Raw genomic sequence first — 16729 nt, forward strand, 5'->3', positions numbered from 1 at the left:
ATTTCACTTGGGGTACCTGTAGTTGTATGTACAGTCATCTCTTCTCCAGGTTCCCCAGAGTCACTTACTTCCAGGCCTGTGAAGAAGTAACCTCCCACCTTTCAGACTGGTCCCATAAGCCAAGAACAGGTGGCAGTCTCAGTTTAGGCTCTGACTTCTACAAAGTTCAGTTTTGTTAGTGGTGATCTTTATGCCTTTAATTATGCCTGAGTAAATGGAAATCCTTCTCAGAACATTCAAGATAGGATCTTGATTGTTCGGTTACAATACTTAAATGGGTGGGCAGATTTTTATTAAACCCGGTTTTAAAAGCATTAATATTATTGACATGTAAAATACACTCAGGCTTTTACTTATTTTTTTCTTGCAATTTGAGGTGATAGAATCAGATGCCAGTTAATTTTTCAATTTGTATAAGTGTATTTTGTTAAATTGAGGGCTAGAGATGTATGACAAAGAAAGAGAGCTTCCTTATATGCAATCAGAAAACATAATGTTAGTGCTATATGAAGGGAGGGAAGGTTCACATTTCCCTGAAGAGGATGGAAGAGACCCTGTGGATCTGACAACACACATCTACCTTCAAGGCTTTGCCATTTACTTTGTGGCAATAAAGCATTATTACTAGATGACAAGATAAATAGGGAAAAAAATGCAAAAAGGAAAACTTTATCAAGAGGAGGATATTTTAATTTTGATCATTTATTATGCTGTGAATCTTCAATATTTGTATTAAACCTTTTTTCCCTTGGAAAAGAAAACAATGTTAAACAACAATAATCTTATATTAATGCAGTGTATTTCCTCACTGATTCATTCAGTCTCATGTAATTGCTTCATCTTCTTCTGCCATCTGCTTTAAAGAGCTGTTTTTTTGGTGTAAAAAAGACTAGCTGATTTGTCTCATACTAGTCATTTGTTATTTATCACAGGATTAGTGATATGCATTCCCATTTTCCTTATATAACTTGAATATTTAGTTTTAAAAGATGGCTAATATACATTCAGTACAAATAAGCAACCTTAAATTTATAGTTTGACTTTTGACAAATGTTACTCATACCACGGTCATGGTATCAAATATTTCTACCATCCCCTAAAGTTCCTTTGTTCCCCTGTATAAGTATTCCCGTTTGCTGGTCCCTGATAGCCATTGGTCTGCTTTAAGCCACTACACTTTGCCTTTCCTTGAGTTTCATATAAATGGCAGTTTCCTTACATGTATGTATACTTTGTGTAGTTGTTCTCCTGTTCTTAGGTATTCTGTTCTTTTTTTCCTCTTTGTGTTTTGTTTTTTTTGAAGTTTGTATTCCTGTATCTTCAAATTCAATTATTTATTTTTCTCCCTCGGCCACGTCTAGTCAACTGATGACCCCATCAAAGATGGTCATCATTTGTTACAGTATTTTTGATTTTTGGTATTCCCTTGAGTTCTCTCTTAGGGTTTTTAACTCTGTTTATATTACCTACCTGTTCTTGTATGTTTACCACCTTTTCCATTAAAGCCCTTAGTATATTAATTTTTAAAATTGCACAGTTGGTTTCCAATTTTATTAAGACATTTTTAAAGAATCTTGCTTTCTTTCCTGCTTACTAGCAAACTTTGGATTAATACAGTGGTTTAGTTTGTTATTCATGTCAAAGATGGGTCTTACAACTTTGACAGTTTTCTTGACATATTCTAAAACTCTCATTGTTAAAGTAAACCAGCTTAACCCTTTGTACTCCGCTGTCCCCTCTCAGGGGACATTGGTAGCCAATGTCCAGAATGGTTCAGAGTGCAAAGGGTTAACTTTTAGTTTTTGACTTAAATAATCAGCTGATCACCCCATCAGAGACATTCTTCATTTGTTACAGTATTTTTGTTTTCTAGCAAAATATAGAAATCAAACTTCTTTGCACATGTCATCATAATCTGTTTTCATTTATTAGTTCTCTTGATTTCTTATTTAAAAATACAAGTGATCACACAAAAACTTGCATGTTGTGTTCATAGTAACATTCCAAATAACAACAAAAACTTAAATATCCATCAGCTGAGGAGTGGATGAGAAAATATGGTGTTGCTATAAAGGCCGTTAATTAGAAATAGAAAGAAATGATGTACTGATACATACTACAACATGGGTGAACTGGAAAGGATGCGTTAAGTAACAAAGGACTTGATAGTATATGATTCATTTTTGTATGAATAGGCCAGAGTACATCCATAGAGACAGAAAGTAGACTAGTTGCTGCCTAGGTAGGGTACAGGGGAGAGTTTGTGTGCATGTTTGTAGTATGGGAGGGTTAGTGGAGTGACCACTAAGTGGCGTTGAGTTTCCTTTTGGGATAATGAAAATATTCTATAATTGATTGTGCTGACTGTTCTACAACTCTGAATGTACAAAAAGTCATGTTTCAAGTATATGGTATGTGAACTACCCCTTAATCAGTGCTGTTTAAGAATATAGCTGAAGTGGGCCTCCCTGGTGGCACAGGCGGTTGAGTGCCACACTGTGAGCTGTCCGCAGCCTCTGCAGCATGGGTTCGATCCCCACCGGCCGGGCAGAAACCCACAAGGCGCAGCAGACCTCTCTTACCTCACCCGCTGCTCCCCTCAGCAGTGTATTTCGTCAGTCTGCCTATTCTGTTCCCCACTCTGTCTTTGGTGAAGCCTCTCAGCCCCTGCACCTCTGGCCTGTACCCGGTTTTTGTATAAATAAATCTTTTTTTTTAAAGATTTATTTATTTATTTATACAAGCACTGGGTACAGTCAGAAGCGTGGGAAGGTGAAAGAGCCAGAGCAGGGAGCAGAACAGGCAGATGGACGAAGTACACTGCTGAGGGGAGCAGCGGGTGGCAGGGGAGGTCTGCGCGCCATGTGGGGTGCTCAACCGCTGCGCCACCGGGGAGGCCCCCTATAAATAAATCTTTAAAAAAAAAAATATATATATATATATATATAACTGAAGTATTTAGGAATAGTAAGAGCTCTATAATGCCATAAAGGAATTTTATGGAAAGATATTGTTATTTTTCTCATGACATCTCAAAAAATTTGTTATGTCATATTTCTGGGTTTTAAAAATGTTAATTGTTAATTGAATGCACCTCAAATTTTCTGAAATTCTTTTCAATCTTTGTTATAGAGTCAACCTGTAATTATAAGATTAATTTTAATACTACCACCGTGTCTTTTTTCATATGTTAAGAAAGTTTATATTAAAATTTTTTCTTTAAACAAATTAATTGACTTGTAAGTCTTGCCCATTCTTATCTTCACCTTCCTATTTGTCTGTTAAATGTTTATTAGATGTTTATGGATATTTTGTGACAGTAACCCCCCCAAATCAATTTTTGCCCTTATGCTTATAATAGCAGTTTAAAAAAAGTTTACTAAAAAAGTCATAAGTTTGGTAGATCTGTTGGTACTGTGGTTACAAGTGGAAAAACCAAAGTTATTTACTGAGAGTGATCCTACCACAGTCCGTTATCTCTTTTTATTTATTTACTTTGTAGGTTTAAATTATTTAAGTCTCCTCTATGGAGGGAAGACTATTAATATTATGTGTAAAATGCTGGGGTAACTGGTTTCTATGGTGATAATAAAGGAAAATGTTAATGCATCTATAATTTTAAAAACAAATATTTTGAACTTAATGTTCATCACACAGCAGTTTCCTTCAAAAGGTAACCTTTGGGGAAACAGATCTTACAAAGAATTGCTTTTAAAAGAAAATTCCTATTGATAGTTGTATTTGATTTTTGAAGTCAAAAACTAAAAGTTAAGCTGGTTTACTTTAACAATGAGAGTTTCAGAATATGTACAGAAAACTGTCAAGTTGTAAGATCCATCTTTGACATGAGTAACAAACTAAACCACTGTATTAATCCAAATAGTTGGTGTTCTTGTCTCTCTACCACCCCCCCCCCCAAGCCTCCGTGAAAACGGATGTAGATAGGTTTCAGTGATTGTTTATAGTTAGGGTTCATGAAAAGGACAGTTTTTATTTGACTTGGAAAATAAAGGCATAAAAGTCACCAGATAGGTGGTAATACAGCTCTTGTGGTACTTAATTTTGTAACTTCATTAAAAGTATAATTGACCTAAACAGCAGCTCAGTGATCTAAAAAGTGAACTGCTGTACAACTAGTTCAGTTTGTCAGTTATAAATGACCTTATTGCTCATGTGCCAAATGGTTACAGTAATTGCTTTCTTATGATTCTTTCCCCAAAACAATTTTAATGTTTTTGAGTCTATGTAATATTTAACATACAAAGCCTACATTATTTTGATGTTGATATTGAAAATCTCTAAACTTCTGAAGCCCCCTCCCCCCCATAGAATTTGTTATATGTGTAACCATTACATGTAGCACATGGATTCAAAATTGCTCTTTTGTGTTTCTGCTTTGTGAAAAATTGTATTGGACATGAATGCGTAACAGCTGACCTTTATCAAGGATAAACAGAAGCCTTACAATTTCACATTTTAAAGCAAAATTGCAAGCTGCTTTGCATGTGCACACATGCTAAAACATGTTCCTAAGATTTAAATATATTTCCATCATGTATTGCCTCCTATTAATACAAAAAAACACACTAATCTTTAATAAGCTTCTTATGTTTAACTTGTATGCATATATAAGCATCTAAACATCAACATTGTTGGATAGTTCCATTGAATTCTTTTTCATAGTGTGTCTCCTTCTATCCCCATTGCAACACTTGGAATGGATCTTTTATAGTTTTTATAAATTATTAAAAGTAAAAATGTACCTAATGTTTTCCAGGTAACACTCCCATTACATAATGTGTGATTTGACATTTCTTTCATTCCCATACTAATAAAAATTGGACCTAAGGTAAAAAAGTGAATTGTAGAAATTTAGTTGTTTCTGAATCAACCAATAGTAATATTCTTCTGTTTGAAGATTTTTATAGACCTGGTTATTTTCCTGGAGGATAACAAATAGAATTGAAATTGCATGATTTTTCGTAATTCTTAGCATTTTAAGATTTTTCATTAATATTAGCTTATGATAATTTAAGAATTCTAGAATAAAACTGCAAAGTTTGTAATATGTTGGCAATCTTGTTAGCTAAAATAACAGCTTTTATGGCTGTATGGTTTCAGATATTGCAGCTCTTCAATTTATTGATATGCAGATCACAATTGACTTGCTGCAAGGTAACAGGAGACATGCTTTGACTTCAGAAGATAAATTGGCCATGCACAGCTGTAATCCTACTGTCTTTTTATTTCCAGACATGATTTAGTAGTTTGATGCCTAGAAAGGAAGTTGAAATTTAATTTTTTGTGTGTATGAGAATTTTTCCTTTTACTTTAGATGAGCTTGTTCTGTGTTGTGAAGGTACCATGTAAATTGTGGATGTTGCAATATATAAACTGTTCTCCCGTTTCCACTTGAAATATAAGGAGCCTGGGTTCCATTCCTTCTCATATTCCTTTTGACAATTGAAAAGGAAGCCATTTTACTAAGAAAAATGAACAGTGAATGGAATTTAAATTTAGGTTTAACTGCTAGTGTCGTTATATTTTAAAAAAATTGCAGAGAGTACCTTATGCCAACCAAATCTATCTAGAGTTTGGATATTTGGTGGTCAGATAAAGTGTGATACTACTCTCTTTAAAAAAAATTCTTTATTAAGGTTTATAATTGAATTTTCCCACAGCCATTAATTTTTCTTTAAATGTCAATTCTGTATCACATTAAGGATCAGACACATTTATTTTAAACTTACTTCAGATTTCATTTTGTTAGGTGTTTAAGTCTCCAGAGATTGGTGAATTTCGTGACCATTTTTCTTCAGTTTTTCAATATGCCTGCAGATTTCAGTTTATGATTTGCTTCTCGAGTGGGAAATTTATTTTTCTTTTCTTTTGGTGCCCTCCATGTATAGCCTTTGTTTCTGTCCCGAGTTCTCCTACCTCTATTTTTGTTGCCTTTGCCCATCCCTATCATACCCTTCAGATTAGGTCCAGGATTCTGTTTTGAAGTATTATTGCAATATCAGAGATATGCATAACTCAGAGTTTATATGACTTACTGTTATGTTATTTGCAGTTGAAAGTTTGATATGATCAGTAACCATTGAAAATGACTTCCCCATCACCAGTCTTTCTGGAATTTTTTATTTGGCTTCTACCTATGAGCCTTGCTTTTGGTCTTGTTCTTTTGTGGGTGATTTGATTTCTTGGCTGTCTTTACCAGTCCCTATCCCTAGAGCTCAATGGGTTCATGGAGCAATCAATTTGCTGTGTGTTCGTTCTTTGTGTTGGTTCAGAGACATGTTTGTAATGTTTGGGCATGGCTGTATCTTTTAAAATCTACTAAAATACATACTTTGTCATTGTGTTATTTGGAGAAAGGGGGTTGAATATGGTTGGTTAAAAGTAGTAATTCACTATGTCATCTTAATATTTTTTTTGATCCCACAACATGGCTTATTTCCATAGACCTATAGATAGTAGATAAAATATTTATTGGACGAATGTGTAGAGTATCTTGTAACCCTCAATCCCAACCTTAACTAGTACAGTGGTGGTCAAAGTATGGTTTGTGGATCTTTGGGAGGGGGGTGGTGGTGGTCCCTGAGAACCTTTTAGGAGGTCCACACACACACACAGCTAAAACTGTTCTCTTTATAATGGTATTTTCCATTTTAATTCTGTTGGTGTTTGTACTGATGGTATAAAAGCAGTGGTGCATAGAACTGCTGGCATCTTGGCATGAATCAAGGCTTAGTTAGTGTCCACCAGACTGCATTAACAGCCACCACTTTCTTCACTGCCATGCACTTAGAGTTAGCGGGAAAAAACCACCTGTTTTCCACTTAGACTTGTCCTTGATAAAGCAGAAAAAACCCATTCATTTCATTAAATCTTAACATTTCATTACCTTTTTTTAAAAGATGTATTTATTTATACAAGCTTTGGGAATAGTCAGAAGCGCGGGAGGGTGAGAGAATTCACCAGAGCCAGAGTGGGGAATAGAATAGGCAGACCAACGAAGTACACTGCTGAGGGGAGCAGCGGGCGCAGCAGGAGAGGTCTGTGTGCCATGTGGGACCCTCGCTGGTGGCCGGGGATTGAACCGGTGCTGCAGAGGCTGTGGACAGCTTCGCAGGCCAGAGCTCAACCGCTACGCCACCAGGGGGGCCCTACTGTATTTTTATTTTATTTTTTAAAGATTTATTTATTTATTTATTTATATAAGCACTGGGTACAGTCAGAAGCGCAGGAGGAAGGTGAGAGAATTCACTAGAGCCAGAGCGGGAAACAGAACAGGCAGACTGATGAAATACACTGCTGAGGGGAGCAGCAGACGCGGCAGGAGAGGTCTGTCCCGCCATGTGGGACCCTTGCCAGCGGCCGGGGTTCGAATTGGCGCTGCGGAGGCTGCAGGCAGCTTTGCAGCCCAGCGCTCAACCGCTGCGCCACCAGGGGAGGCCCCCTACTGTATTTTTAATAACTTTTTAAAATACTCTGTGTAGTGGAATTGGAAAATCTGTGGAAAGCATGTCTGCTTACCAAAGTATGATTGTTGGGGCCTCCCTGGTGACACAGGGAATAAGTCGCAGACTGTGAAGCTATCCACACCCACTGCAGCATGAGTTCAATCCCCGGCCAGGGAGCTGACCCACATGGCACAGCAGACCTCTCCTGTCTCACTGCTGCTTCCCACTCGGTCTCTGGTGAATCCTCTCACCCCCTGTATCTGGCCTGTACCTCAGTTCTTGTATGCATAAATAAAATAAATCTTTAAAAAAAATCAAAGTATGATTGTCGTCATGAGGAAAAGCACTTATGTGATCAGCTTGTAAATTAATCTTGCGACTTTTTTCATGGAGTACCATTTTTTACTTGACAGAACCTGAGAAACTATAGTTCTTGAAACTTGGGTATTTGGCTTTTTCTCTAAGTTTGAGTAAGGTGAATTGATCACTTTAGGGAAAACATCTGATGGTATTTAATAGTGAAAAAAATGAGTTTTTAAGTGAAAACTATAGCATTAATAAACTTATTAAACTGTGTAGTACTTACAAACTTCGTAGATGAGCTAGGTGGTGATAGTAATGAATGTGGATTTTTCTAGTATTATATAATGGGATGTGTCAGTATTTGAAGATTTGTCTAATCAGTGAACTAAATATTACCCAAATTACCAATATTTGTTATAAAATAATATACAACTAACATGTTAGTTGTGTTACAGCTAACGTTACAACTAACATTTAAGAAACTATCCCTTGTTTCTTATGAAATCACGGAAAAATAGCCACAATTATTTGTAAAAGGGTATTGATCCAGTTTTTCTTTTTACAAGTATGTTTCTTTGCTCCTGGATTTTCCTCATATGTTTTAATCAAAATAACATAAAAGATTGAATGAAAGTAGGTAAGAGAATCGATCTGTTTCTAAGTCAGACATAAGATTTGTGTAAGTATAAAACAATGCCACCTCATCCGTTAAATTTTTTCATAATTTATTTTTCATAAAATTATGTTAAATGTATAGTGGGCTTATTTAAAGTAGGTTTAATTTTCAAAGCTTCAATTTCCAATGTGGTAAATACCGCCGACTCTGCCTCTTATTAAAAAAGAGCTTTTGGAGCATCCAGTTTTGAAGAAGTAAAGGAATGCTGATATCAAAAAGAATGACAGCCACTGTTCTGGTGAATTTGGTCAGAACTCAAGAAACATCTGACGTAAACCTTTTATATTCTTGTATATATTTGTAGAATAACCATTCCCTACTGCACTTGTCTCTGTCCTACTTAACCATGAAAGTGGCCTGAGCTTATATGTTTGTCCAGTTTTAAGGACATGCAGTTGTCTTAACCTGACTCTTTGTGAGAACCACATTGGCTATAGACAGTGTGTTCAACAGCAGTATAACTGTGTGCTGTGTCTGGTACTCATTTGTTCTTGCTTTTGAATTACAGATAAGATGTTCATTTTCAGCAGAGACCTTTCATAGCACAAGATATAATTTGTGTGTGTGTGTGTGTGTGTGTGTGTATGTGTATTAGTTTGTTGATCCCTAATAGTGGGTCATCAGCTTGTTGAAGTAAAATAATCCTTTTGTGTTTTAATCAACAGTGCATCACACATGTGATCTCCTTTGTCTGTTTGGGCAACACCCAATATGTTGAACAGTGACCACCCTTAAGACAGTTTCTGAAGTGGGTTTAGTTGTATGAGTGATTTTTACAAGACTTCCTTATCAAATTTTTGCCTCAAATGTTCTCTAACAATAATGAGATGTCCCCAGCTTCATTTACTAGACATGCATAGGCAGGTTTTGTGAAATACAGAAAGAAGCTCTTTGAAGTTATGAATCATGAAGCTGACCTTTGAACAGCAACCAAAAAGCCAAGCTATATCTTATTTTAAATAGCGTTAATGCTGTTTTTGTTCTGTTGCTCAGTATTTCATATTCTCAACTTGCTACTGATTTCTTCCTTCCTGGGATAGTCATGATCTAGTGGCACAGAATTGTAGCTCAACATAGTATATTAATATTTTTTGGAGGGGAGTAGAAAGGCAGTTAGATTAATTCCATCTTAGACTTTAGTACTTTTAAGCATTTCTACCAGTGTTACTCCACCTTCTAGAAGGTAAATGATATTGAATGCTTTCTTACTTTCTTCTTGGACTTTGATATGTAAATTCTCATTCATCACTTGTTTTATTTTCATTCTGAAATTGATAATTTTGGAGATTTTGGGGGAGAGATTAATTCTGTTAACAGATATGTAACTTCTAGGGTTATGGAAACATTTAACAAAAAAAGATTCTTTCAATTTTAAGTTATTTAAACTGGAAGTGGAATTATAATTGCTGAAGAGTAGCAAGCTGTGGGGTAAGAAATAGAAAAAGGACACGGAAACAGCAGGGACTGAGCTACAGACTAACCTGCCAAGAAGATGGTGATCTATTCAGAAAGTTTTATGAGTCAGAGTTGCCATATTGTGCTGCTAGAGTTAGAGACCATCTTCTCTTTGCTTTCAGAGAAGGACATCTACCTAGTTTCCCCATATATCTTATTTTCCTTTATCACCTTCAGAGTATCTTCTTTGAAAAATTAAATAAAACTGCCTTATTACAATGCCTTACATTCCACGTTGTTTTTGTAATGTTAGTGTCACGGGTGTAACCATTGTAGCTGCTTTCTTACTGGTATAGGAGGACAGGGCTGACTTCAGTGGGAAAGGGGAGGTGTGTTGTTCCTCACCCTGCAGGCACTCTAGTTTAGGGCGCTCTGTCTTGTGGTTGACCCGCAGTTACCATTCCCTGTTTCAGTCATTACTTGCTTAGTGTGACTTCCTTTAGCAGTTTTGTTGCTCTACCTGGTTGACAGGCAGCTCATTTTGTCCATCCTTAAGTTTTAACTTTTTTTTTAATACCTTATTTCCTTCTCTGAGGCAGATAGAAAGAATAGGCAAGAATAAGGCACCTGCTGTGATCATCTCCTTTACATCTTTTTTGCTTATTTATGAAATTTTTATCAGATTGTGTTTCTGCTTTGTTCACAACACACCACTCTAACTCCCTACTACTTCTCTCTCTTTTTTTTTTTTAAAGATTTATTTTTATTTATTTATACAAGCATTGAGTACAGTCAGAAGCGCGGGAGGGTGAGAGAATTCACCAGAGCCAGAGTGGGGAGCAGAGCAGGCAGACTTAAGTACACTGCTGAGGGGAGCAGCGGGCGGCAGGAGAGGTCTGCGCGCCATGTGGGACCCTCCTCCAGTGGCCGGGGAGCAGCCGGGGATCGAACCGGCTGCAGAGGCTGCAGTCAGCTTCGCAACCCAGCGCTCAACCACTGCGCCACCGGGGAGGCCCCCTACTACTTCTCTTAATCCAGGACTTTACCATTTACCTTGTGGGGGCTAAAAAAATTTAGGATTTCTGTTTCTCTTTTCTGCTGCTTATTTTCATTACGTGTTAAGGGACCACCTTAGGTATAAATAATATTTTTGATGTTGAGATTTATGTCTGTCAAAAAAATTAAACCACAAATCCAGAAGTAAAAAGAGATTGTAAAAAAGACCAGCTGTGCTTTACCTATTACCCTGAAGGTAGCTGGTTGAAAACTTTAGGATCTTCCAAAAGATACCTGCTTATTCTCTAACTACAACTATTTTTCTTATTTATGACTATTTTAATTTTGTTCTGTTTTCATGATTTCATATTAGCTGTCACTCATGATATTTCAGTGGAAATGTTTTGAATTCTGGTCAGCTCTCTGTAAGTTGAAAACATCCTGAATACTTTTTACTAATTTGTCTGAATCTTTTACATTTATTGATGTATAGGGTATTTGCGGCTATTTGTTTTTCAAATGAGGACAAAATTAAAGTCTGTTTCTGAGTACCATGTATACTTCAGAGGGATCCCCTTTATTTCCTGTGCCAGGTCCTTGTTTTGTACTGTAATTCTTCACAACAAACATGAATGCAGGAGTTGTAAAAAGAATAGCTTTTTACAGGCTGATAGTCTTTTTACAGATTGAAAGTATCTTTTGGTGAAATTGAGGTTTGGTTCTCCAGTTAGCTTCCAGCAGAGCCCCATGGCCTTTTTATGTATCCTAGTAGTTCAGTGGGAGGATTCAGATCCTTGAGTTTTATTTTGATAGGCAGCTGGAAGACACTATAAATTTTGGAATGAGAGTACCAAAGCAAAAGAAGCAAAAATCAGGCCTCTCTGGTGGCACAAGGGGTTAAATCTCAGCACTCTGAAGCTATAGGCAGCCACTGCAGCATAAGTTCGATCCCCAGCCAGGGCGCTAACCCATAGCAGACCTCTTCTTTCTCTCCCGCTGCTCCCCTCAGCAGTGTATTTCAGTCAACCTGCCAGTTCTGCACTCCACTCTGTCTCTGGGGGGTTGGGAATGGTTTCACTGGAGGTTACAGTTCAGTTTGATCTTAAAGTTTGAGTTATGAGTATTCTAGCTAGAAGAGGAGTGTAGGGAAGATTCTTAAAAAAACAAATAATGTTAAAAAACAAGGAAATGTTTCAGTGATCATCCTTTGTCAAGTCTTTTAGCACACGAAGCTCTTTTTTTGGTGACTGCTGGTAGTGGTGATGAGGAGGATACACAACTGATAGTGCATAATTCAGAATGAAGCTGAAACTGGGTTTATGAAGCTCAGGTTTAGGCCTGTTCTTGTGTGTGAGATTGATACAGTGCATTATATTGTAGGAGTCCATGCAACCTCTGAAACAACTAAAATATTACCTAGCTAGTTAGCCTGCTGTCAGGAAAGCGTGATTTGATTTAGGTGGAATTGGCTTACTTCACTCCCTCGGCACAACGTATATTGTGAACTTAACTCTCTTGCTCATGTAGAGGTTGAGAAGTCTCTCGGCAACAAGGTTCCAGTTGCAGCTAACACCTGCCTTGACTAATTGGTATGCCCAGTTCTGCTACTAGAACCTCCAGGGAGTTTGTGTTTGAATTCATTTCTTCATTTTAAACTGGAACATAAATGTGAGGGGGCTTTGAGGTCAGCCTGTAGTTTGAGAATGAGAAGTCGTGACATACAAAGGGAGAAAGAAACCTGTGGATAAAATACAGGTTAATTTACATTCAGATGATTTTCAGCTCAATTTACATATTAAAAATAGAATGTTCTACTTTGTGTTCTTGCTAGCCCCTTTCCAAATTTGCTGGAATTGTAAACTAGAGGAATAGAATGACCAAGACCTGCAGTTACAGCATTTTGGGGGCATGTCCCTGTTCATGTGCAGACTCCTGGTCACTCTGGAACCACCAAACTTGCACATTCTAAGTGGGTTCTGCCATCCGCTGTCTTAGTATGAAAGACCTTTGATAGAATAGTATACATACAGAGAAGAACAGAAAGGATAATAGTTTCCTGATACCTATCCTCTTGTGGGTAAATGCCCAGTCAAACAGAGTTGGCCCAAGATGGGGTTCCTGAAGCCCAAAAGCTTTCCACAATTCTAAGGCACCTCTGGTGGGGAACCACAAAAAGGGTCAGAAGGAGCCAGGCCAGTCTGGAATGAAAGGAACAAATCAAAGTACAAATCAAGATAAAGGCGGCCATTGCCAGCCTCTTCTACAGACGGCTTTTACCCATGTCTCTTCCAGTTGTATCTACATGTCTTGGCCCCACATGTCTCCTTTCACATCCTCCAAGCCCCGGGTGGAAGTCTCAGACTGAAAAGCAGGTGGGACTTCACACATCTGTTCCATGTGCCACCTCCTGTATCTTCTCCCAAATCTTCTCTATCTTCTCTGTAAATATCCTTGCTGCTCAGCTCCACCTTTCCTTAGGTGGGTCAGAGAACATGAAATCTCCCCTTTTTTAAATGGAGATTTCTCTGAAACATCTCCACCAAGGTAGTTTATTATCAATGCAGTTTATATGCCTTTTCTGTTCTTTAAAAAACTGTAGACTGGTAGGTTTCCTATCAGCTGTGTCCCCACCATACTTTACCCAGTGCCTTCATTTCTACACTTACTGATTATAGTTGTAATTGTTTATGTGTTACCCTCTCCTGCTAGCCTGAGAGTTCTAGCAGTTTGTCATTTATCTCTATTTCCTGGACCTAAAATGATTCTAGGCATGCAAGTGTTTGAGTTGAATTGAAATTAAATTAATAAATGAATTGGATTAGGTGGTTTATAGTTCATCTTACTAAACATAGCAGATTATTTGCAACAACAAAAGAATATTGCCAGTTTTTGTTTGAAACCTTTTTTTCTTTCCTCCCTGTCTCCTTTCAGTGCCTGTCCTCTTTACCAGGATTGAATTAAAGCTTAAAGGATAAGAAATAATTGCTGGAAGAGGCATCCAGTTGATGAGGAAGCTTTCACAGTGGTTTCTTCCTGCTATGTGTGTCTCTCCTGTCCCCACCTCCAAGCACACGGATTATAGTTCATTTAATTTTTTCCTCCACATAGCATTTAGAAATAAAAACTTTAATTTGGTATTTTAGAAAATATAATTTTCTAGCATTTATTTTAGTATATAGTCAGCATTAGTTTAAATTGTCTTTACTAAGAGGGTTAATATAGAACTCGATTTTCAAGTTGTGCCTTTGTGTGTGAATATCTTACAAAATTTCCCCAAAAGAATTTTCCCCCCTAATTGGCTTGAACAGTCTCTGCTCTTACATAGTACTTCAAGTAGTTTTCAATAAATCAATTCAAATCTGCAGTTTGAAAAGTTTCTTTTTTTTTTTTTTTTTTAATAGAGGCATGTTTTATTTATTTATTTGTTTGTTTGTTTGTTTTTGTTTATACATGCACTGGGTACAGTCAGAAGCGCGGGAGGGTGAGAGAATTCACCAGAGCCAGAGCGGGGAGCAGAGCAGGCAGAAGGACCAAAGTACACTGCTGAGGGGAGCAGCGGGCGGCAGGAGGGGTCTGCGCGCCATGTGGGACCCTCCTCCAGTGGCCGGGGAGCAACCGGGGATCGAACCCGCGCTGCAGAGGCCGCGGGCAGCTTCGCAACCCAGCGCTCAACTGCTGCGCCACCGGGGAGGCCCTGAAAAGTTTCTTGAAGTTGCTGTGATTCTCAGAGGACACCAGAAACACAACCTAATTAGCATATTTAATCATACTTTGAATAAGTCAGGCAAACAAACCTGACATAAACTAAATTACTGGTGGGATAGTCAAATGTTCTTGGCTCCTGCATTTAATCTTAGAAAACCCTAGAAAAAAAATCCTTGACAACTATTTGAAGGTATAGTTTTATGCTTTTCTGGTGTTATACTGTTCTTGCTCTGTGAGCCATGGACTTTCTCTTAAGTGGAAAAAAGGGTCGTAGTTAATGTGAGACCTCCTTAGAGGACAGTTTATCTGCTGAGTTGTAGAGTATTGGTTAGTTTAGGGGCTTGAGAGGAATTGTATTAGTGCCTGCTGAACCTGAATACCTCCTTGCCTCTATCCCCAGTAACGTAAGCCTCTGACACCACTTCTTGCTGTATTGACTGATGAGCTCAGAAAATATCAGCTGATTGGAGATAGTGTGAATTTTTTTTTTTTGAGGGATCAGTAAAATGCCTGAGGAACATTTGATGCATGTTTTGTGGTTATAAAATTTGAAAATATCATAGTCCCATCTCTGTCATCCTATATCTGTGGGTCTAATGGAAAACTATTTAGCCGTTTCCTTATCTGGAAAGTGGAGTAATAGTACCTACCTTGGAGAATCATTGTGAGAAATTGCATGGATATGTGATAATGCCTCATACTCTATGACCACAGAAGTTATTTCCTCACTCTCATTAATTGGGGAAAAATGAAATATTTTAGTTGGTCTCTATGCCAGTTGAGATTTATTGGATAACCTATCTCTACCCCATTTTGGCATGCCATGATGGTTCTTAAGTCCCTCCAACCCCCAAAAATAATTTATTTGCCAGTGGAACCTCCAAAATTGTTAATTGATGTCTTTTCCTTTTGAGTACTTGTATTTTTGTCCATCTGGTTATTTTGTTCTATACAACCAAGATTTTCCCCTTTTGTCTTAATCATCAGTACACTAAAGGAAAGCTAGTTATGCTGTTAAGGTATGCACATACCAGAATTTCCATATCTTTTGAGCTGGAAAGTATGATTCTTTGATACTTTTTAACATGAATTAATTGGAGTTCAGTAATGTTCATTTTCTAGCAATTTATTGTATTCTGTGAATGTCTAAGCTCAAATATGTCCCATATCTTGTTTATGTAAAAACCTCTATAGTATTTAAGTGAGATGTTCTACCCAATTGCTATACAATTCTTACCTAATTTTATTTTTTTAAAGATTTATTTATTTATGCATATAAGAGCTGGGGTGTACGGGGTTGGGGCGGGGTGAGAGAATTCACCAGAGTGAGTGGAGAGCAGAACAGACAGATCTACTGAAATACACTGCTGAGGGGAGCAGTGGGTGAGACAGGAGAGGTCTGCTGTGCCATGTGGGTTAGCTCCCTGGCTGGCCGGGGATCAAACTCTTGCTGCAGTGGCTGGAGAAAGCTTGATAGCGCTTTGTCTTTAACCCCTGAGCCACAAGAAAGGCCCTTCTAACTATTTTTAAATCTGATTTATCATGTTGACTTTTTATCTGATTTGTCATGTCAACTTTTCCAAATAATATAGAAGTAGATTTTTGATAGCTCTGAAAAGTATTTTAAATTGATGCTGTCCTATATTTGAAGTAATTGCACAGATTACCTTGCTTAAATTGTAATCGGAACTTAAATTATACATTGTCATATTAATATATTTAAGTGGTATATAAGAGAACTCTTCAGTGAACTATGTCCAAAAAAGGAGAGAATTGTAAAAATGGCTCAAGGATCTGGATGGTTGAGTTCATATAGAAAAAGTGACTACATTTTGTGTCTTTGTGTTCTGATTCAATGATAAGTTCTCCATGCTAGTCCTTTTCTATACTGTGGTGCTTGAAAAAGCAATTGTGACTGGATTCTTTTCTACCTGGAAGTGCAAAAGAGGTATTATCTCCAGTTTAACAATAAATTGGGACCCATTTCTTCAACAGGAACTTCAGAATGTTTGAATGACCTGACTTGGATTTATGGCAGGAGCACAGATGACTTGGGGGATGGGTAGGCAGGAACATACTATGTTCCTAATTTCTCTTCTACTCAATTGCTACTAATACTCTTTAATTGTAGGGAGTCAGAATTTAGGAAGGATCGATATTAAGAGACTATCCGTACAATCAAAAATAC

The 16729-nt window shown here is 37.4% G+C and overlaps 1 protein-coding gene and 1 non-coding gene across 10 annotated transcripts in view; both read left to right on the forward strand.

Moving 5' to 3' along the window:
* Positions 1-16729, forward strand: part of NCOA3 (nuclear receptor coactivator 3) — a 111256-nt gene that overhangs the window by 62060 nt on the left and 32467 nt on the right. The gene's annotated exons all lie outside the window — the stretch shown is intronic.
* Positions 500-626, forward strand: LOC119237775 (U6atac minor spliceosomal RNA). Its single transcript, XR_005123420.1, has one exon. It is a non-coding gene; the product is annotated as a U6atac minor spliceosomal RNA (small nuclear RNA).

The sequence above is a fragment of the Talpa occidentalis genome, unplaced genomic scaffold (assembly GCF_014898055.3).
Source record: "Talpa occidentalis isolate TD23 unplaced genomic scaffold, MPIMG_talOcc4v2.1 talOcc4.10, whole genome shotgun sequence".
NCBI lineage: Eukaryota > Metazoa > Chordata > Mammalia > Eulipotyphla > Talpidae > Talpa > Talpa occidentalis.